The sequence below is a fragment of the Accipiter gentilis genome, unplaced genomic scaffold, assembly GCF_929443795.1.
Source record: "Accipiter gentilis unplaced genomic scaffold, bAccGen1.1, whole genome shotgun sequence".
In the NCBI taxonomy this organism is placed as follows: Eukaryota; Metazoa; Chordata; class Aves; order Accipitriformes; family Accipitridae; genus Astur; species Astur gentilis.
Genome location: NW_026060950.1, coordinates 765,940 through 786,478, shown reverse-complemented (window position 1 = coordinate 786,478; position 20,539 = coordinate 765,940). Strand labels below are relative to the sequence as shown.

Below are 20,539 nucleotides of genomic sequence, written 5' to 3'. Positions count from 1 at the left end.
TAAGGGCCGGAGATCCCAGGTAGCAGCCCCAGACTTATCTAATGAGGCTACCCTAGATGATTCTTCTCTTTTGCAGGAAGCTCTCTTCTGCGGGATGGACGCAAGACTCCTCCCAGGCGTCTCCCAGAATGTTTTGACCTCTGCGTTCGGGACTGGATATCCCAGCTACCTGCCCCAGACTCCTCCAAGTAAGTAGCTCGAGACATTTTTGTTGTCCTGTAGAGAAATCTCTCAACTCCGACAGCCACCTGAGACTCCTCCAAGGCATCTCCCAGAGTCTTCTGTCTTCTGCTTTAGCTATCTAAGGGGTCAGGTAGAAGCCCCAGACTCCTCCAAGGAAGCTACAGTTGAGGTTTTTTTCTTTTTTGGAGGAACCGCTGCCCTCCGGGATCCCCTGTGATTCCTTCCAGACATCCCCTAGAGTCTTCTGGCCTTTTCTTATAAGGGCTGGAGATCCCAGGTAGCAGCCCCAGACTTGTCTAATGAGGCTACCCAAGATGATTCTTCTCTTTTGCAGGAAGCTCTCTTCTGCGGGATCGACGCAAGACTCCTCCCAGGCGTCTCCCAGAATGTTTTGACCTCTGCGTTCGGGACCGGAGATCCCATCTACCTGCCCCAGACTCCTCCAAGTAAGTAGCTCGAGACATTTTTGTTCTCCTGTAGAGAAATCTCTCAGCTCTGACAGCCACCTGAGACTCCTCCCAGGCATCTCCCAGAGTCTTCTGTCCTCTGCTTTAACTACCTAAGGTGTCAGAAGCCCCAGACTCCTCCAAGGAAGCTACCGTTGAGGTTTTTTTCTTTTCTTGGAGGAACCGCTGCCCTCCGGGATCTCCTGTGATTCCTTCCAGATGTCTCCTAGAGCCTTTTGGCCTTTTCTTATAAGGACCAGAGATCCCAGGTAGCAGCCCCAGACATGTCTAATGAGGCTACCCTAGATGATTCTTCTCTTTTGCAGGAAGCTCTCTTCTGCGGGATCGACGCAAGACTTCTCCCAGGCGTCTCCCAGAATGTTTTGACCTCCGCGTTCGGGCCCGGAGATCCCATCTACCTGCCCCAGACTCCTCCAAGTAAGTAGCTCGAGACATTTTTGTTCTCCTGTAGAGAAATCTCTCAGCTCTGACAGCCACCTGAGACTCCTCCCAGGCATCTCCCACAGTCTTCTGTCTTCTGCTTTACCTACCTAAGGGGTCAGGTAGAAGCCCCAGACTCCTCCAAGGAAGCTACCGTTGAGGTTTTTTTCTTTTTTGGAGGAACCGCTGCCCTCCGGGATCCCCTGTGATTCCTTCCAGACGTCTCCTAGAGTGTTCTGGCCTTTTCTTATAAGGGCTGCAGATCCCAGGTAGCAGCCCCAGACTTATCTAATGAGGCTACCCAAGATGATGCTTCTCTTTTGCAGGAAGCTCTTTTCTGCGGGATCAACGCAAGACTCCTCCCAGGCGTCTCCCAGAATGTTTTGACCTCTGCGTTCGGGACTGGATATCCCAGCTACCTGCCCCAGACTCCTCCAAGTAAGTAGCTCGAGACATTTTTGTTGTCCTGTAGAGAAATCTCTCAACTCCGACAGCCACCTGAGACTCCTCCAAGGCATCTCCCAGAGTCTTCTGTCTTCTGCTTTAGCTATCTAAGGGGTCAGGTAGAAGCCCCAGACTCCTCCAAGGAAGCTACCGTTGAGGTTTTTTTCTTTTTTGGAGGAACCGCTGCCCTCCGGGATCCCCTGTGATTCCTTCCAGACGTCTCCTAGAGTCTTTTGGCCTTTTCTTATAAGGACCAAAGATCCCAGGTAGCAGCCCCAGACATGTCTAATGAGGCTACCCAAGATGATTCTTCTCTTTTGCAGGAAGCTCTCTTCTGCGGGATCGACGCAAGACTTCTCCCAGGCGTCTCCCAGAATGTTTTGACCTCCGTGTTCGAGACTGGAGATCCCAGCTACCTGCCCCAGGCTCCTCCAAGTAAGTAGCTCGAGATATTTTTGTTCTCCTGTAGAGAAATCTCTCAGCTCTGACAGCCACCTGAGACTCCTCCCAGGCATCTCCCACAGTCTTCTGTCCTCTGCTTTAACTACCTAAGGTGTCAGAAGCCCCAGACTCCTCCAAGGAAGCTACCGTTGAGGTTTTTTTCTTTTTTTGGAGGAACCGCTGCCCTCCGGGATCTCCTGTGATTCCTTCCAGATGTCTCCTAGAGCCTTTTGGCCTTTTCTTATAAGGACCAGAGATCCCAGGTAGCAGCCCCAGACATGTGTAATGAGGCTACCCTAGATGATTCTTCTCTTTTGCAGGAAGCTCTCTTCTGCGGGATCGACGCAAGACTCCTCCCAGGCGTCTCCCAGAATGTTTTGACCTCCGCGTTCGGGCCCGGAGATCCCATCTACCTGCCCCAGACTCCTCCAAGTAAGTAGCTCGAGACATTTTTGTTGTCCTGTAGAGAAATCTCTCAGCTCTGACAGCCACCTGAGACTCCTCCCAGGCATCTCCCAGAGTCTTCTGTCTTCTGCTTTACCTACCTAAGGGGTCAGGTAGAAGCCCCAGACTCCTCCAAGGAAGCTACCGTTGAGGTTTTTTTCTTTTTTGGAGGAACCGCTGCCCTCCGGGATCCCCTGTGATTCCTTCCAGACGTCTCCTAGAGTGTTCTGGCCTTTTCTTATAAGGGCTGCAGATCCCAGGTAGCAGCCCCAGACTTGTCTAATGAGGCTACCCAAGATGATTCTTCTCTTTTGCAGGAAGCTCTTTTCTGCGGGATCAACGCAAGACTCCTCCCAGGCGTCTCCCAGAATGTTTTGACCTCTGCGTTCGGGACCGGAGATCCCATCTACCTGCCCCAGACTCCTCCAAGTAAGTAGCTCGAGACATTTTTGTTCTCCTGTAGAGAAATCTCTAAGCTCTGACAGCCACCTGAGACTCCTCCCAGGCATCTCCCAGAGTCTTCTGTCCTCTGCTTTAACTACCTAAGGGGTCAGGTAGAAGCCCCAGACTCCTCCAAGGAAGCTACCGTTGAGGTTTTTTTCTTTTTTGGAGGAACCGCTGCCCTCCGGGATCCCCTGTGATTCCTTCCAGACGTCTCCTAGAGTGTTCTGGCCTTTTCTTATAAGGGCTGCAGATCCCAGGTAGCAGCCCCAGACTTGTCTAATGAGGCTACCCAAGATGATTCTTCTCTTTTGCAGGAAGCTCTTTTCTGCGGGATCAATGCAAGACTCCTCCCAGGCGTCTCCCAGAATGTTTTGACCTCTGCGTTCAGGACTGGAGATCCCAGCTACCTGCCCCAGGCTCCTCCAAGTAAGTAGCTCGAGACATTTTTGTTGTCCTGTAGAGAAATCTCTCAACTCCGACAGCCACCTGAGACTCCTCCCAGGCATCTCCCAGAGTCTTCTGTCTTCCGCTTTAGCTATCTAAGGGGTCAGGTAGAAGCCCCAGACTCCTCCAAGGAAGCTACCGTTGAGGTTTTTTTCTTTTTTGGAGGAACCGCTGCCCTCCGGGATCCCCTGTGATTCCTTCCAGACGTCTCCTAGAGTGTTCTGGCCTTTTCTTATAAGGACCGGAGATCCCAGGTAGCAGCCCCAGACTTGTCTAATGAGGCTACCCAAGATGATTCTTCTCTTTTGCAGGAAGCTCTCTTCTGCGGGATCGACGCAAGACTCCTCCCAGGTGTCTCCCAGAATGTTTTGACCTCCGCGTTCGGCACCGGAGATCCCAGCTACCTGCCCCAGACTCCTCCAAGTAAGTAGCTCGAGACATTTTTGTTCTCCTGTAGAGAAATCTCTCAACTCCGACATCCACCTGAGACTTCTCCCAGGCATCTCCCAGAGTCTTCTGTCTTCTGCTTTAGCTATCTAAGGGGTCAGGTAGAAGCCCCAGACTCCTCCAAGGAAGCTACCTACCGTTGAGGTTTTTTTCTTTTTTGGAGGAACCGCTGCCCTCCGGGATCCCCTGTGATTCCTTCCAGACGTCTCCTAGAGTCTTTTGGCCTTTTCTTATAAGGACCGGAGATCCCAGGTAGCAGCCCCAGACTTGTCTAATGAGGCTACCCAAGATGATTCTTCTCTTTTGCAGGAAGCTCTCTTCTGCGGGATCGACGCAAGACTCCTCCCAGGTGTCTCCCAGAATGTTTTGACCTCCGCGTTCGGCACCGGAGATCCCAGCTACCTGCCCCAGACTCCTCCAAGTAAGTAGCTCGAGACATTTTTGTTGTCCTGTAGAGAAATCTCTCAACTCCGACATCCACCTGAGACTCCTCCGAGGCATCTCCCAGAGTCTTCTGTCTTCTGCTTTAGCTATCTAAGGGGTCAGGTAGAAGCCCCAGACTCCTCCAAGGAAGCTACCGTTGAGGTTTTTTTCTTTTTTGGAGGAGCCTCTGACCTCCGGGATCCCCTGTGATTCCTTCCAGACGTCTCCTAGAGTCTTTTGGCCTTTTCTTATAAGGGCCGGAGATCCCAGGTAGCAGCCCCAGACATGTCTAATGAGGCTACCCAAGATGATTCTTCTCTTTTGCAGGAAGCTCTCTTCTGCGGGATCGACGCAAGACTTCTCCCAGGCGTCTCCCAGAATGTTTTGACCTCCGTGTTCGAGACTGGAGATCCCAGCTACCTGCCCCAGGCTCCTCCAAGTAAGTAGCTCGAGACATTTTTGTTGTCCTGTAGAGAAATCTCTCAACTCCGACATCCACCTGAGACTCCTCCGAGGCATCTCCCAGAGTCTTCTGTCTTCTGCTTTACCTACCTAAGGGGTCAGGTAGAAGCCCCAGACTCCTCCAAGGAAGCTACCGTTGAGGTTTTTTTCTTTTTTGTAGGAACCGCTGCCCTCCGGGATCTCCTGTGATTCCTTCCAGACCTCACCTAGAGTCTTCTGGCCTTTTCTTATAAGGGCTGGAGATCCCAGGTAGCAGCCCCAGACTTGTCTAATGAGGCTACCCAAGATGATTCTTCTCTTTTGCAGGAAGCTCTTTTCTGCGGGATCAACGCAAGACTCCTCCCAGGCGTCTCCCAGAATGTTTTGACCTCTGCGTTCGGGACCGGAGATCCCATCTACCTGCCCCAGACTCCTCCAAGTAAGTAGCTCGAGACATTTTTGTTCTCCTGTAGAGAAATCTCTCAGCTCTGACAGCCACCTGAGACTCCTCCCAGGCATCTCCCAGAGTCTTCTGTCCTCTGCTTTAACTACCTAAGGTGTCAGAAGCCCCAGACTCCTCCAAGGAAGCTACCGTTGAGGTTTTTTTCTTTTCTTGGAGGAACCGCTGCCCTCCGGGATCTCCTGTGATTCCTTCCAGATGTCTCCTAGAGCCTTTTGGCCTTTTCTAATAAGGACCAGAGATCCCAGGTAGCAGCCCCAGACATGTCTAATGAGGCTACCCTAGATGATTCTTCTCTTTTGCAGGAAGCTCTCTTCTGCGGGATCGACGCAAGACTCCTCCCAGGCGTCTCCCAGAATGTTTTGACCTCCTCGTTCGGGCCCGGAGATCCCATCTACCTGCCCCAGACTCCTCCAAGTAAGTAGCTCGAGACATTTTTGTTCTCCTGTAGAGAAATCTCTCAGCTCTGACAGCCACCTGAGACTCCTCCCAGGCATCTCCCACAGTCTTCTGTCTTCTGCTTTACCTACCTAAGGGGTCAGGTAGAAGCCCCAGACTCCTCCAAGGAAGCTACCGTTGAGGTTTTTTTCTTTTTTGGAGGAACCGCTGCCCTCCGGGATCCCCTGTGATTCCTTCCAGACGTCTCCTAGAGTCTTTTGGCCTTTTCTTATAAGGACCAGAGATCCCAGGTAGCAGCCCCAGACTTGTCTAATGAGGCTACCCAAGATGATTCTTCTCTTTTGCAGGAAGCTCTCTTTTGCGGGATCGACGCAAGACTCCTCCCAGGCGTCTCCCAGAATGTTTTGACCTCTGCGTTCAGGACTGGAGATCCCAGCTACCTGCCCCAGGCTCCTCCAAGTATGTAGCTCGAGACATTTTTGTTCTCCTGTAGAGAAATCTCTCAACTCCGACAGGCACCTGAGACTCCTCCCAGGCATCTCCCACAGTCTTCTGTCCTCTGCTTTACCTACCTAAGGGGTCAGGTAGAAGCCCCAGACTCCTCCAAGGAAGCTACCGTTGAGGTTTTTTTCTTTTTTTGGAGGAACCGCTGCCCTCCGGGATCTCCTGTGATTCCTTCCAGACGTCTCCTAGAGTCTTCTGGCCTTTTCTTATAAGGACCGGAGATCCCAGGTAGCAGCCCCAGACTTGTCTAATGAGGCTACCCAAGATGATTCTTCTCTTTTGCAGGAAGCTCTCTTCTGCGGGATCGACGCAAGACTCCTCCCAGGTGTCTCCCAGAATGTTTTGACCTCCGCGTTCGGCACCGGAGATCCCATCTACCTGCCCCAGACTCCTCCAAGTAAGTAGCTCGAGACATTTTTGTTGTCCTGTAGAGAAATCTCTCAACTCCGACAGCCACCTGAGACTCCTCCGAGGCATCTCCCAGAGTCTTCTGTCTTCTGCTTTAGCTATCTAAGGGGTCAGGTAGAAGCCCCAGACTCCTCCAAGGAAGCTACCGTTGAGGTTTTTTCTTTTTTGGAGGAACCGCTGCCCTCTGGGATCCCCTGTGATTCCTTCCAGACGTCTCCTAGAGTCTTCTGGCCTTTTCTTATAAGGGCCGGAGATCCCAGGTAGCAGCCCCAGACATGTCTAATGAGGCTACCCTAGATGATTCTTCTCTTTTGCAGGAAGCTGTCTTCTGCGGGATCGACGCAAGACTCCTCCCAGGCGTCTCCCAGAATGTTTTGACCTCTGCGTTCAGGACCGGAGATCCCATCTACCTGCCCCAGACTCCTCCAAGTAAGTAGCTCGAGACATTTTTGTTGTCCTGTAGAGAAATCTCTCAACTCCGACAGCCACCTGAGACTCCTCCGAGGAATCTCCCAGAGTCTTCTGTCTTCTGCTTTACCTACCTAAGGGGTCAGGTAGAAGCCCCAGACTCCTCCAAGGAAGCTACCTACCGTTGAGGTTTTTTTCTTTTTTGGAGGAACCGCTGCCCTCCGGGATCCCCTGTGATTCCTTCCAGACGTCTCCTAGAGTGTTCTGGCCTTTTCTTATAAGGGCTGGAGATCCCAGGTAGCAGCCCCAGACTTGTCTAATGAGGCTACCCAAGATGATTCTTCTCTTTTGCAGGAAGCTCTTTTCTGCGGGATCAGCGCAAGACTCCTCCCAGGCGTCTCCCAGAATGTTTTGACCTCTGCGTTCGGGACCGGAGATCCCATCTACCTGCCCCAGACTCCTCCAAGTAAGTAGCTCGAGACATTTTTGTTCTCCTGTAGAGAAATCTCTCAGCTCTGACAGCCACCTGAGACTCCTCCGAGGCATCTCCCAGAGTCTTCTGTCTTCTGCTTTACCTACCTAAGGGGTCAGGTAGAAGCCCCAGACTCCTCCAAGAAAGCTACCATTGAGGTTTTTTTCTTTTTTGGAGGAACCGCTGCCCTCCGGGATCCCCTGTGATTCCTTCCAGACGTCTCCTAGAGTCTTTTGGCCTTTTCTTATAAGGACCAGAGATCCCAGGTAGCAGCCCCAGACATGTCTAATGAGGCTACCCAAGATGATTCTTCTCTTTTGCAGGAAGCTCTCTTTTGCGGGATCGACGCAAGACTCCTCCCAGGCGTCTCCCAGAATGTTTTGACCTCTGCGTTCAGGACTGGAGATCCCAGCTACCTGCCCCAGGCTCCTCCAAGTAAGTAGCTCGAGACATTTTTGTTCTCCTGTAGAGAAATCTCTCAACTCCGACAGGCACCTGAGACTCCTCCCAGGCATCTCCCACAGTCTTCTGTCCTCTGCTTTACCTACCTAAGGGGTCAGGTAGAAACCCCAGACTCCTCCAAGGAAGCTACCGTTGAGGTTTTTTTCTTTTTTTGGAGGAACCGCTGCCCTCCGGGATCTCCTGTGATTCCTTCCAGACGTCTCCTAGAGTCTTCTGGCCTTTTCTTATAAGGGCCGGAGATCCCAGGTAGCAGCCCCAGACTTATCTAATGAGGCTACCCTAGATGATTCTTCTCTTTTGCAGGAAGCTCTCTTCTGCGGGATGGACGCAAGACTCCTCCCAGGCGTCTCCCAGAATGTTTTGACCTTCGCGTTCGGGACTGGAGATCCCAGCTACCTGCCCCAGACTCCTCCAAGTAAGTAGCTCGAGACATTTTTATTGTCCTGTAGAGAAATCTCTCAACTCCGACAGCCACCTGAGACTCCTCCCAGGCATCTCCCAGAGTCTTCTGTCTTCTGCTTTAGCTATCTAAGGGGTCAGGTAGAAGCCCCAGACTCCTCCAAGGAAGCTACCGTTGAGGTTTTTTCTTTTTTGGAGGAACCGCTGCCCTCTGGGATCCCCTGTGATTCCTTCCAGACGTCTCCTAGAGTCTTCTGGCCTTTTCTTATAAGGGCCGGAGATCCCAGGTAGCAGCCCCAGACATGTCTAATGAGGCTACCCTAGATGATTCTTCTCTTTTGCAGGAAGCTGTCTTCTGCGGGATCGACGCAAGACTCCTCCCAGGCGTCTCCCAGAATGTTTTGACCTCTGCGTTCAGGACCGGAGATCCCATCTACCTGCCCCAGACTCCTCCAAGTAAGTAGCTCGAGACATTTTTGTTGTCCTGTAGAGAAATCTCTCAACTCCGACAGCCACCTGAGACTCCTCCGAGGAATCTCCCAGAGTCTTCTGTCTTCTGCTTTACCTACCTAAGGGGTCAGGTAGAAGCCCCAGACTCCTCCAAGGAAGCTACCTACCGTTGAGGTTTTTTTCTTTTTTGGAGGAACCGCTGCCCTCCGGGATCCCCTGTGATTCCTTCCAGACGTCTCCTAGAGTGTTCTGGCCTTTTCTTATAAGGGCTGGAGATCCCAGGTAGCAGCCCCAGACTTGTCTAATGAGGCTACCCAAGATGATTCTTCTCTTTTGCAGGAAGCTCTTTTCTGCGGGATCAGCGCAAGACTCCTCCCAGGCGTCTCCCAGAATGTTTTGACCTCTGCGTTCGGGACCGGAGATCCCATCTACCTGCCCCAGACTCCTCCAAGTAAGTAGCTCGAGACATTTTTGTTCTCCTGTAGAGAAATCTCTCAGCTCTGACAGCCACCTGAGACTCCTCCGAGGCATCTCCCAGAGTCTTCTGTCTTCTGCTTTACCTACCTAAGGGGTCAGGTAGAAGCCCCAGACTCCTCCAAGAAAGCTACCATTGAGGTTTTTTTCTTTTTTGGAGGAACCGCTGCCCTCCGGGATCCCCTGTGATTCCTTCCAGACGTCTCCTAGAGTCTTTTGGCCTTTTCTTATAAGGACCAGAGATCCCAGGTAGCAGCCCCAGACATGTCTAATGAGGCTACCCAAGATGATTCTTCTCTTTTGCAGGAAGCTCTCTTTTGCGGGATCGACGCAAGACTCCTCCCAGGCGTCTCCCAGAATGTTTTGACCTCTGCGTTCAGGACTGGAGATCCCAGCTACCTGCCCCAGGCTCCTCCAAGTAAGTAGCTCGAGACATTTTTGTTCTCCTGTAGAGAAATCTCTCAACTCCGACAGGCACCTGAGACTCCTCCCAGGCATCTCCCACAGTCTTCTGTCCTCTGCTTTACCTACCTAAGGGGTCAGGTAGAAACCCCAGACTCCTCCAAGGAAGCTACCGTTGAGGTTTTTTTCTTTTTTTGGAGGAACCGCTGCCCTCCGGGATCTCCTGTGATTCCTTCCAGACGTCTCCTAGAGTCTTCTGGCCTTTTCTTATAAGGGCCGGAGATCCCAGGTAGCAGCCCCAGACTTATCTAATGAGGCTACCCTAGATGATTCTTCTCTTTTGCAGGAAGCTCTCTTCTGCGGGATGGACGCAAGACTCCTCCCAGGCGTCTCCCAGAATGTTTTGACCTTCGCGTTCGGGACTGGAGATCCCAGCTACCTGCCCCAGACTCCTCCAAGTAAGTAGCTCGAGACATTTTTATTGTCCTGTAGAGAAATCTCTCAACTCCGACAGCCACCTGAGACTCCTCCCAGGCATCTCCCAGAGTCTTCTGTCTTCTGCTTTAGCTATCTAAGGGGTCAGGTAGAAGCCCCAGACTCCTCCAAGGAAGCTACCGTTGAGGTTTTTTTCTTTTTTGGAGGAACCGCTGCCCTCCGGGATCCCCTGTGATTCCTTCCAGACGTCTCCTAGAGTCTTTTGGCCTTTTCTTATAAGGACCGGAGATCCCAGGTAGCAGCCCCAGACTTGTCTAATGAGGCTACCCAAGATGATTCTTCTCTTTTGCAGGAAGCTCTCTTCTGCGGGATCGACGCAAGACTCCTCCCAGGTGTCTCCCAGAATGTTTTGACCTCCGCGTTCGGCACCGGAGATCCCAGCTACCTGCCCCAGACTCCTCCAAGTAAGTAGCTCGAGACATTTTTGTTGTCCTGTAGAGAAATCTCTCAACTCCGACATCCACCTGAGACTCCTCCCAGGCATCCCCCAGAGTCTTCTGTCTTCTGCTTTACCTACCTAAGGGGTCAGGTAGAAGCCCCAGACTCCTCCAAGGAAGCTACCTACCGTTGAGGTTTTTTTCTTTTTTGGAGGAGCCTCTGACCTCCGGGATCCCCTGTGATTCCTTCCAGACGTCTCCTAGAGTCTTCTGGCCTTTTCTTATAAGGGCCGGAGATCCCAGGTAGCAGCCCCAGACTTATCTAATGAGGCTACCCTAGATGATTCTTCTCTTTTGCAGGAAGCTCTCTTCTGCGGGATGGACGCAAGACTCCTCCCAGGCGTCTCCCAGAATGTTTTGACCTCCGCGTTCGGGACTGGAGATCCCAGCTACCTGCCCCAGACTCCTCCAAGTAAGTAGCTCGAGACATTTTTGTTGTCCTGTAGAGAAATCTCTCAACTCCGAAAGCCACCTGAGACTCCTCCGAGGCATCTCCCAGAGTCTTCTGTCTTCTGCTTTAGCTATCTAATGGGTCAGGTAGGAGCCCCAGACTCCTCCAAGGAAGCTACCTACCGTTGAGGTTTTTTTCTTTTTTGGAGGAACCGCTGCCCTCCGGGATCTCCTGTGATTCCTTCCAGACGTCTCCTAGAGTCTTCTGGCCTTTTCTTATAAGGGCTGCAGATCCCAGGTAGCAGCCCCAGACTTGTCTAATGAGGCTACCCAAGATGATTCTTCTCTTTTGCAGGAAGCTCTTTTCTGCGGGATCAACGCAAGACTCCTCCCAGGTGTCTCCCAGAATGTTTTGACCTCTGCGTTCGGGACCGGAGATCCCATCTACCTGCCCCAGACTCCTCCAAGTAAGTAGCTCGAGACATTTTTGTTCTCCTGTAGAGAAATCTCTCAGCTCTGACAGCCACCTGAGACTCCTCCGAGGCATCTCCCAGAGTCTTCTGTCCTCTGCTTTAACTACCTAAGGTGTCAGAAGCCCCAGACTCCTCCAAGGAAGCTACCGTTGAGGTTTTTTTCTTTTTTGGAGGAACCGCTGCCCTCCGGGATCTCCTGTGATTCCTTCCAGATGTCTCCTAGAGTCTTTTGGCCTTTTCTTATAAGGACCGGAGATCCCAGGTAGCAGCCCCACACTTGTCCAGTGAGGCTACCCTAGATGATTCTTCTCTTTTGCAGGAAGCTCTCTTCTGCGGGATCGACGCAAGACTCCTCCCAGGCGTCTCCCAGAATGTTTTGACCTCCGCGTTCAGGACTGCAGATCCCAGCTACCTGCCCCAGACTCCTCCAAGTAAGTAGCTCGAGACATTTTTGTTCTCCTGTAGAGAAATCTCTCAGCTCTGACAGCCACCTGAGACTCCTCCCAGGCATCTCCCAGAGTCTTCTGTCCTCTGCTTTAACTACCTAAGGTGTCAGAAGCCCCAGACTCCTCCAAGGAAGCTACCGTTGAGGTTTTTTTCTTTTTTGGAGGAACCTCTGCCCTCCGGGATCCCCTGTGATTCCTTCCAGACATCTCCTAGAGTCTTTTGGCCTTTTCTTATAAGGGCTGGAGATCCCAGGTAGCAGCCCCAGACATGTCTAATGAGGCTACCCAAGATGATTCTTCTCTTTTGCAGGAAGCTCTTTTCTGCGGGATCAACGCAAGACTCCTCCCAGGCGTCTCCCAGAATGTTTTGACCTCTGCGTTCAGGACCGGAGATCCCATCTACCTGCCCCAGACTCCTCCAAGTAAGTAGCTCGAGACATTTTTGTTCTCCTGTAGAGAAATCTCTCAGCTCTGACAGCCACCTGAGACTCCTCCCAGGCATCTCCCACAGTCTTCTGTCTTCTGCTTTACCTACCTAAGGGGTCAGGTAGAAGCCCCAGACTCCTCCAAGGAAGCTACCGTTGAGGTTTTTTTCTTTTTTGGAGGAACCGCTGCCCTCCGGGATCCCCTGTGATTCCTTCCAGACGTCTCCTAGAGTGTTCTGGCCTTTTCTTATAAGGGCTGCAGATCCCAGGTAGCAGCCCCAGACTTGTCTAATGAGGCTACCCAAGATGATTCTTCTCTTTTGCAGGAAGCTCTTTTCTGCGGGATCAACGCAAGACTCCTCCCAGGCGTCTCCCAGAATGTTTTGACCTCTGCGTTCAGGACCGGAGATCCCATCTACCTGCCCCAGACTCCTCCAAGTAAGTAGCTCGAGACATTTTTGTTCTCCTGTAGAGAAATCTCTCAGCTCTGACAGCCACCTGAGACTCCTCCCAGGCATCTCCCAGAGTCTTCTGTCTTCTGCTTTACCTACCTAAGGGGTCAGGTAGAAGCCCCAGACTCCTCCAAGGAAGCTACCGTTGAGGTTTTTTTCTTTTTTGGAGGAACCGCTGCCCTCCGGGATCCCCTGTGATTCCTTCCAGACGTCTCCTAGAGTCTTTTGGCCTTTTCTTATAAGGACCAGAGATCCCAGGTAGCAGCCCCAGACATGTCTAATGAGGCTACCCAAGATGATTCTTCTCTTTTGCAGGAAGCTCTCTTCTGCGGGATCGACGCAAGACTCCTCCCAGGCGTCTCCCAGAATGTTTTGACCTCTGCGTTCAGGACCGGAGATCCCATCTACCTGCCCCAGACTCCTCCAAGTAAGTAGCTCGAGACATTTTTGTTCTCCTGTAGAGAAATCTCTCAGCTCTGACAGCCACCTGAGACTCCTCCCAGGCATCTCCCACAGTCTTCTGTCTTCTGCTTTACCTACCTAAGGGGTCAGGTAGAAGCCCCAGACTCCTCCAAGGAAGCTACCGTTGAGGTTTTTTTCTTTTTTGGAGGAACCGCTGCCCTCCGGGATCCCCTGTGATTCCTTCCAGACGTCTCCTAGAGTCTTCTGGCCTTTTCTTATAAGGGCTGGAGATCCCAGGTAGCAGCCCCAGACTTGTCTAATGAGGCTACCCAAGATGATTCTTCTCTTTTGCAGGAAGCTCTTTTCTGCCGGATCTACGCAAGACTCCTCCCAGGCGTCTCCCAGAATGTTTTGACCTCTGCGTTCAGGACCGGAGATCCCATCTACCTGCCCCAGACTCCTCCAAGTAAGTAGCTCGAGACATTTTTGTTCTCCTGTAGAGAAATCTCTCAGCTCTGACAGCCACCTGAGACTCCTCCCAGGCATCTCCCACAGTCTTCTGTCTTCTGCTTTACCTACCTAAGGGGTCAGGTAGAAGCCCCAGACTCCTCCAAGGAAGCTACCGTTGAGGTTTTTTTCTTTTTTGGAGGAACCGCTGCCCTCCGGGATCCCCTGTGATTCCTTCCAGACGTCTCCTAGAGTGTTCTGGCCTTTTCTTATAAGGACCGGAGATCCCAGGTAGCAGCCCCAGACTTGTCTAATGAGGCTACCCAAGATGATTCTTCTCTTTTGCAGGAAGCTCTTTTCTGCGGGATGGACGCAAGACTCCTCCCAGGCGTCTCCCAGAATGTTTTGACCTCTGCGTTCAGGACCGGAGATCCCATCTACCTGCCCCAGACTTCTCCAAGTAAGTAGCTCGAGACATTTTTGTTCTCCTGTAGAGAAATCTGTCAGCTCTGACAGCCACCTGAGACTCCTCCCAGGCATCTCCCACAGTCTTCTGTCCTCTGCGTTACCTACCTAAGGGGTCAGGTAGAAGCCCCAGACTCCTCCAAGGAAGCTACCGTTGAGGTTTTTTTCTTTTTTGGAGAAACCTCTGCCCTCCGGGATCCCCTGTGATTCCTTCCAGACGTCTCCTAGAGTCTTTTGGCCTTTTCTTATAAGGACCAGAGATCCCAGGTAGCAGCCCCAGACTTGTCTAATGAGGCTACTCCAGATGATTTTTCTCCTTTGGAGGAAGCTCTTTCCTCTGGGATCCACCTGAGACTCCTCACAGGCATCTCCCAGGATCTTTGACCTCTACTTTACGGACCTAAGATCCTAAGAAAAGATCACTATGAAAAGGCCAAAAGGCTCTGGAAGATGCCTGGGAGGAGTCACGGGTGGATCCCAAAGGGGCGAGCTTCCTCCAAAAAAGAAAAAACCTCAAGGGTATTTTCCTTTTAGGAGTCTGGTTCTGCTACCTGAGGTCTTGCATGAGCAGCAGGCAGTAACCTAGCCAAAATCGACCGGAGGAGGCCTGACAAGGGGTCCTGCTCAGTGCTGCAGAGGAAGGCAATAAACCCCCGGGGCCCAGTGCCAATCTGCGCCAGGGGAAAATTCCTTCCTGACCCCAGAGCTGGCGATTGGCTATTCCCTGAGCACGTGTGAGCAAGACCTGCCTCCTGGTCCTGCAGGCCGGACAGGCCCCCCAAAGGATGCCCAAGCCCTGTTCTCCCTGAACCTGGAGCCATCTTGGGGCTTCCGAGAGCAGCCAAGTGCCCCCAGCCTGATCAGCTTTGGGGGCAAGAATCCTTCCCACGCCTTCGGCCCACCAGCGGGTGCTCCAAAGCACTGGGAGCCCTGGCAACATCTCTGCATCCCACTTCTTACGGCTGCTGCCACTGGTTCCGCAGGGAGTGAGGACGGCGAGCTCTGCAGTGCTCCTCAAGAAGACATTCCCTTGGTCTTGCCACAGCTCCCCATCCAAACAAGCCTGATGGCCTCGGGCACCTCCAGGGCTTGGTGGTTCTTCTCGTCTCCAGCAGCCTGGTCCAGCCTCTGGTCTTCCTCCCTCAGCACTGGGCAAGGAATTCCAGCGGCTCCTCACGGACTTCCTCTGGGATGTGTCTGGGCCGCCTGCCAGGCAGACTGGCAGTGGGACAGGGGAGGCTGCCCCTTTTATAGTGCCCCGGGGCATTGTGACTGCTGCGTTGCCGGGTGGTGGCACTGTGACACGGGGTGGGGGGCGAGGGGGCCCCCTGTGCGCAGCGCTGCCTGCCGCCCCTCGGCCCAGCATCCTTGGGAGGAAGGCCTTTGGGGTGCCGGCCCCGCGGGCTGTGTGGCGTTACTGAGTCCAGAAGTTTGGCAGAAAATAAACTGCCTTGCGTTCCAGCTTATCCTCAGATGTCAGAGGGCCTGGGGACGGCTAGGTTTAATTTCTTTCTGAGCGATGTCCAATTTGACGCTCTAAGGGCGGTCGCGTTCAATATGCTGAGCTATCACGATGAGGGATGCCCTTAATAGCGCACTGTACGCTCAGCTTAGCCACGTTCAACGCACGAGAATGACCAGACTTAGGGAGTTTGGTTGCACTAACGAACTGTCACGACTAGATAAATGAGCAGCGCAGTTTATTAAAGCAACGGTACAGGTGCTTTTGGATTGCCCGTGATAAATAGACTGTCTGCAAAGCACGTGCAGGTGGCAATACAGTCGCCTACAAGCGCATGAAATGATGAAAGAAAAGAGCTCTGAAGAATTCTAAGTTTCCTTAGGAAGCACTCGGTACAGCCGAGTGTTCGAATCTCACGCGATAGGCATCCGTATGGCGGGTGGGGAGAGAGGCTCAGCTCGTTGACTGATCCCAGAAGTCAGCGATGTCCTCCCGACTTGTCTGTGATGGTGTCTTCCCTGACATTTCTCCTCTCTTAAGCCCTTTTATATTTTCTGAGTTTTTTGGTGGAGCTTGAGTGACTCTAGTCATACATACCTTTCCTTTGATTGGTATAAAGTTCTCTCGGTTTGCTTATAAAGGTATACGCTAGAGAAAATTCAGAGCGCGTGCTCAGTGGGGGGGTGGTCACACCTTGGAGGTGGGTTACTTTGGGGGTGGAGGTGTGTTTTGGCATTATAATGAGCAGAGTTCACCAAAAAGACCTGCTGTTGCGTGTGAGTACCCCAGAACTGGGCATGTGTGATATAAGCCAGAAGTAGGGCGTTAGCTCGACAGAACCCCCATTGTGTTACCTCCTTGCTTCAGTGGGTTCAATGCAGGGACCAACCACTCTCGTTCCTATCGTCCCGGTTCCCTATCCCTGCAATCACAGAGCCTGGCCGCGGGGTCTTGGCTCCGCTCCACCCTCCGTGTTACTTTTCAGAGTCAGCGTACCAAGCTCCCCTGGTGTTGCTGACGTCTAAAGTTGCAGGTCACGTTGCTTGGGGAGCTCCCATGGAACCCCATTTAGGTGTGCGCTGCGTTCCTCCCTGGAGGTTCACCTTCCCTCAAGGGGCGGCGGGGGGCGTGCGTCATACCGACAAGTCACCTCCGGCAATCATTCCACGGGCTGTCGCTGTGGCCAGGAGGCCCGGGGGTTTCTCCCTGCCCTTGGCGGCCATGCCCTGGGCCAGGTGCTGGGTGTCCCTGGCGCCTCCTCTGCCACTCGGCTTGCAAGGAGAAGCCTGGTGCTGTTCCTCTTCTCTCGGGCCATGGCAGGAACCAAGCGTGCAGCGCAGAGACCGCCCCTATTAGCCGTCCCCTCTCTGTGCCAGAGCTAAAGCCTATGCGGCCCTGCAGCCAGGAGGAGCAGGGACTTGATGTGGCTGGACACAACCCCTTTTCGTGGGGCGTAAAGGGGGTGATTTCGGCAGCCGCAGCCTGGAGGCAAGCCAAAGTGTAACCAGAGCCATAGGTTTGGATGGTGGGTGCCAACAGCCCGCCACGGAAGTAAGCCAGGCTTTGAGAAACAAGTGCGCGGAGGTGACCCCGGTGTGGTGGAAGGAAAGGTTGATCGTAGTCAGACGTGGACCATTTGGATCCGTGACCAAAGCCCAGCCAGGCAAAGGCCAGGCAGCTCTTCCAAACTGTCAAAATAGCCCATTGCTGCTATTGCCGTCACATCCCCTTGTCCCACTGAAACCCAGCTGCGCAGCCTTTCTATTAAACACACCTGTTGGCCGTGTTTCTAGGGGATACCAAAGGCGCTTCAGCCATGGGTGAAACTTCCACAGCTGACCTGTGACTTGAACCTTTCTGAGAGTTCTTTGCCTACCTCAGTTTGTGGGAAGATGTTCAGATGTTATCGGAAACCCTGGCAAGTCTCCTTTTTCCCTTAGGATTTATTATTTTGAGTACCGAAAGATGAAGAGAGGTAGTCTCCTTGCCATTTTGTGCGTTGGTGCCAAAATGGATCTGTACCTTCAGACTATGTAAATAAGGGCATCTAGGGCACAGACATTCCTTTGGTTGTGGTGATGCCAGAGGTGAAAGACAGGGTTTGGTTCCCTCTGCAGGAACTCTGCAGAGATGTAGAGAGCATGCACGGTTTCCTCACCGTTCCTTACCAAGGCACCAAGGGACGTTTGCTACCACACTGTCAGGGGAGGTTCGGACTTGACGTGAGGAGACATTTCTTTCCCAAGAGGGTGTTCACACCCTGAAACAGGCTTCCTGGAGAGGCGGTGGATGCCCCATGCCTGTCAGTGTTGAAGAGACATTTGGACAATGCCCTTAATACCATGCTTGAACTTTTGGTCAGGCCTGAAATGGTCGGGTAGTTGGACTAGATGATGGTTGTAGGTTCCTTCCAGCTGAACTATTCCAGTCTATTCTGTTCTGTTCTGTTCTGTTCTACTCTGCTCTGTTCCCTGTGCTCACCATGAGTCAAATACCAATGAGACCAGTTATTTGCCTGAAACACCAGGAGGGTTTCAGCTCCAAAAGCACTTTGAAGGACACATAACACAAAGGTTGCAAGTGGAAACAGGCTATTATTTTTATTTTTCTGAGTCTGTTTCAGAGCCGATGCTCACAAGCCTTAACACAATGTGCCTGTGTAGCCAGGAGCAGGCTGATGCATTCTTCAGTTGAGCTTGAGAAAACATCCTTTGCAGCCCGGCAAAGGCAAGTCACAGAGCTACAAAAAGTAGCAGGAGGAATACAGGCCAAGCAGTCCCTGTTTCCTGAAGGGTGAGAACGTGCAGAATGAGGATCAGGACCGACCACACACAAAAGAAGAAGGAGGAGGAGGAGGAGGTGTGTGGTATCGTGGGGTATTTTCCACAGTATGAGAGGTAGAGGTGCAAAGCGTATTTTTGCGTTCGTCAACTTTCTGCGCCGCTGTGCTTCTTGGCCAACAATGCACGAAAGGCGCTCTCGTGCTGGCCGTGCGCTTGATTTGCATGCAGGGAGAGGCAAAAAGTGGCAGCTCACGATGGGGCAGCAAGCCTGGAGCCCTTCCAAGCACAGGCTGTTTTGCCCAAGCCAGAAGCCCTGGGGAAATGGAGCTAAGGGAAGAGCAGAGCTCGCTCCGCTCCCGCTCCAGACTTGCCCTGGGCAAGAGAGCCCGAGAGAGCCAGGGCACGAGCGGTGCCTTGGAGGTGCAAGAGCAGCAGGCAGGGAGCTAGGCGAAAGGGCCCAGAGGAGCCCTGCCAAGGGGCTGTGCTCAGTGCTACAGAGGACAAGAAGCAACCCCCGGGAGCATCCCCTGGAGCCCGGCCTGGGAGTCAGAAAGGTTCCTCCCCCCGGATGCAGGGCACGAGGGCCACCTTCGTGGAGCATGAGCAGCGGGCACCTAGCCACAACGGCCCAAAGGAGCCCTGGCGAGGGGCCGTGCTCAGTGCTGCAGGGGAAGGCAAAAAACCCCTGGGGACACTTGCTAGCCCACTGTGGGGGAAAAAAAGCCTTCCTCCCCCCAGCTGCAGGGCACGAGAGGCCATCTTCGTGGTGCACGAGCAGCAGGCAGTAACCTAGCCAGAACGGACCAGAGGAGCCCTGACAAGTGGTCCTGCTCAGTGCTGCAGAGGAAGGCAAAAAACCCCCGGGGCCCAGTGCGAATCTGCCCCGGGGGAAAATTCCTTCCTGACCCCAGAGCTGGGATCGGCTATTCCCTGAGCACGTGAGCAAGACCTGCCTCCTGGTCCCACAGGCTGGTCACGCCTCCCAGGGGATGCCCAGCCCCAGATTTCGTCAGTGCCGCTACCCAAGATGATTTTGCTCCACTGGAGGAAGCTCTGCTCTTCGGGATCCACCCGAGACTCCTCCCAGGCATCTCCCAGAGTCTTTTAGCCACTGCTTTACCTACCTACCGCCTCAGGTAGCAGCCCCAGTCTCTTCCAAGGAAGCTACCCAAGATGATTCTTCTCTTTTGCAGGAAGCGCTCTCTTCTTTGGGATCGACCCAAGACTCCTCCCAGGCGTCTCCAGAATGTTTTGACCTCCGTGTTCGGGACCGGAGATCCCAGCTACCTGCCCCAGACTCCTCCAAGTAAGTAGCTCGAGACATTTTTGTTGTCCTGTAGAGAAATCTCTCAACTCCAACAGCCACCTGAGACTCCTCCCAGGCATCTCCCAGAGTCTTCTGTCCTCTGCTTTACCTACCTAAGGTGTCAGGTAGAAGCCTCAGACTCCTCCAAGGAAGCTACTGTTGAGGTTTTTTTCTTTCTTGGAGGAACCTGTGCCCTCCGGGATCCCCTGTGATTCCTTCCAGACGTCTCCTAGAGTCTTTTGGCCTTTTCTTATAAGGACCAGAGATCCCAGGTAGCAGCCTCGGACTTGTCTAATGAGGCTGGGCTGAAACCACGACATGAGGCCAAAGAAGGCTAAAGGACGAGGAAGACGAGGAGGAGGAGGAAAGAGGAGGCAGCAGGAGGCAAGAGCACAAGCGTGAAGCAAGTGGAGGAGGAGGCAATAAAAGGCAAGAGGAGGTCCGAGAAGGACAAAGACACCTTTTCCTTCTGCCTCCTTTGCCTTCTCCCTCATCACGTTGCTTCCCATTTCTCCTGTTACCTCCACCGTTTCCTACATCCTCCTCGTCCTCCTCCAACTCCTCCTCCATGACCTGTTTTATCCTGCATCTTCTTCATGCATCTTATGGCATGCTGTTGCCTCCTCCTCTTTTCCTTCCTTTTGCCTCCTTTTTGCCTCCTCCTAGTTTACGTCTGGGGTCCTCCCGTGTTCCCTGGTGCCTCATCTTTTTCTTACTCCTGTTGCCTCCTGTTGCTTCCTGTGGCACCCTGATGCCTCCTCCTCCTTCTCTTATTGATTCTTGTTGCCTCCTCCTCCTGCTTCTCTACCTCCTGCGTGCTGCTGTGTCCCCCTCTTGCCTCCACTATTTCTCTTCCCGCTGTGTCTTCCTGTTGCCTCCTCCTTCTCCTGTTGCCACCTAGAGCATCCTGTTGCCTACTTCTCTCTTTGTTAGTGTTGCCTCCTGTTGCATCCTATTGTCTCCTTCTTTCTCTCTTTGTCTTGCCTCCCGTTGCATCCTCCTTCTTTTGTCTCTTGTGTCCTGCTACGTCCTCCTCTTGCCTCCTTTTTTTCCTTCTCCTGTGGCTGTCTGTTGCCTCGTCCTCCTGTTGCCTCGTCTGGCATCCTGTGGTCTCTTCCTT

The 20,539-nt window shown here is 52.9% G+C and overlaps 2 long non-coding RNA genes across 3 annotated transcripts; both read left to right on the top strand.

Annotated features, from left to right (window-relative positions):
* Positions 1-8,486: 8,486 nt before the first annotated feature.
* LOC126037132 (uncharacterized) lies at positions 8,487-12,976 on the top strand. 2 transcript variants are annotated; one of them, XR_007505524.1, is made up of 4 exons: positions 8,487-8,566; positions 11,988-12,099; positions 12,429-12,540; positions 12,870-12,976. It is a non-coding gene; the product is annotated as an uncharacterized LOC126037132 (long non-coding RNA). The 2 variants fall into 2 exon arrangements; XR_007505525.1 differs by lacking the exon at positions 8,487-8,566 and adding an exon at positions 10,672-10,780.
* Positions 12,977-13,327: 351 nt separating this feature from the next.
* Positions 13,328-19,414, top strand: LOC126037133 (uncharacterized). The gene is made up of 3 exons (XR_007505526.1): positions 13,328-13,422; positions 13,752-13,863; positions 19,307-19,414. It is a non-coding gene; the product is annotated as an uncharacterized LOC126037133 (long non-coding RNA).
* The last annotated feature ends 1,125 nt before the right edge of the window (positions 19,415-20,539 follow it).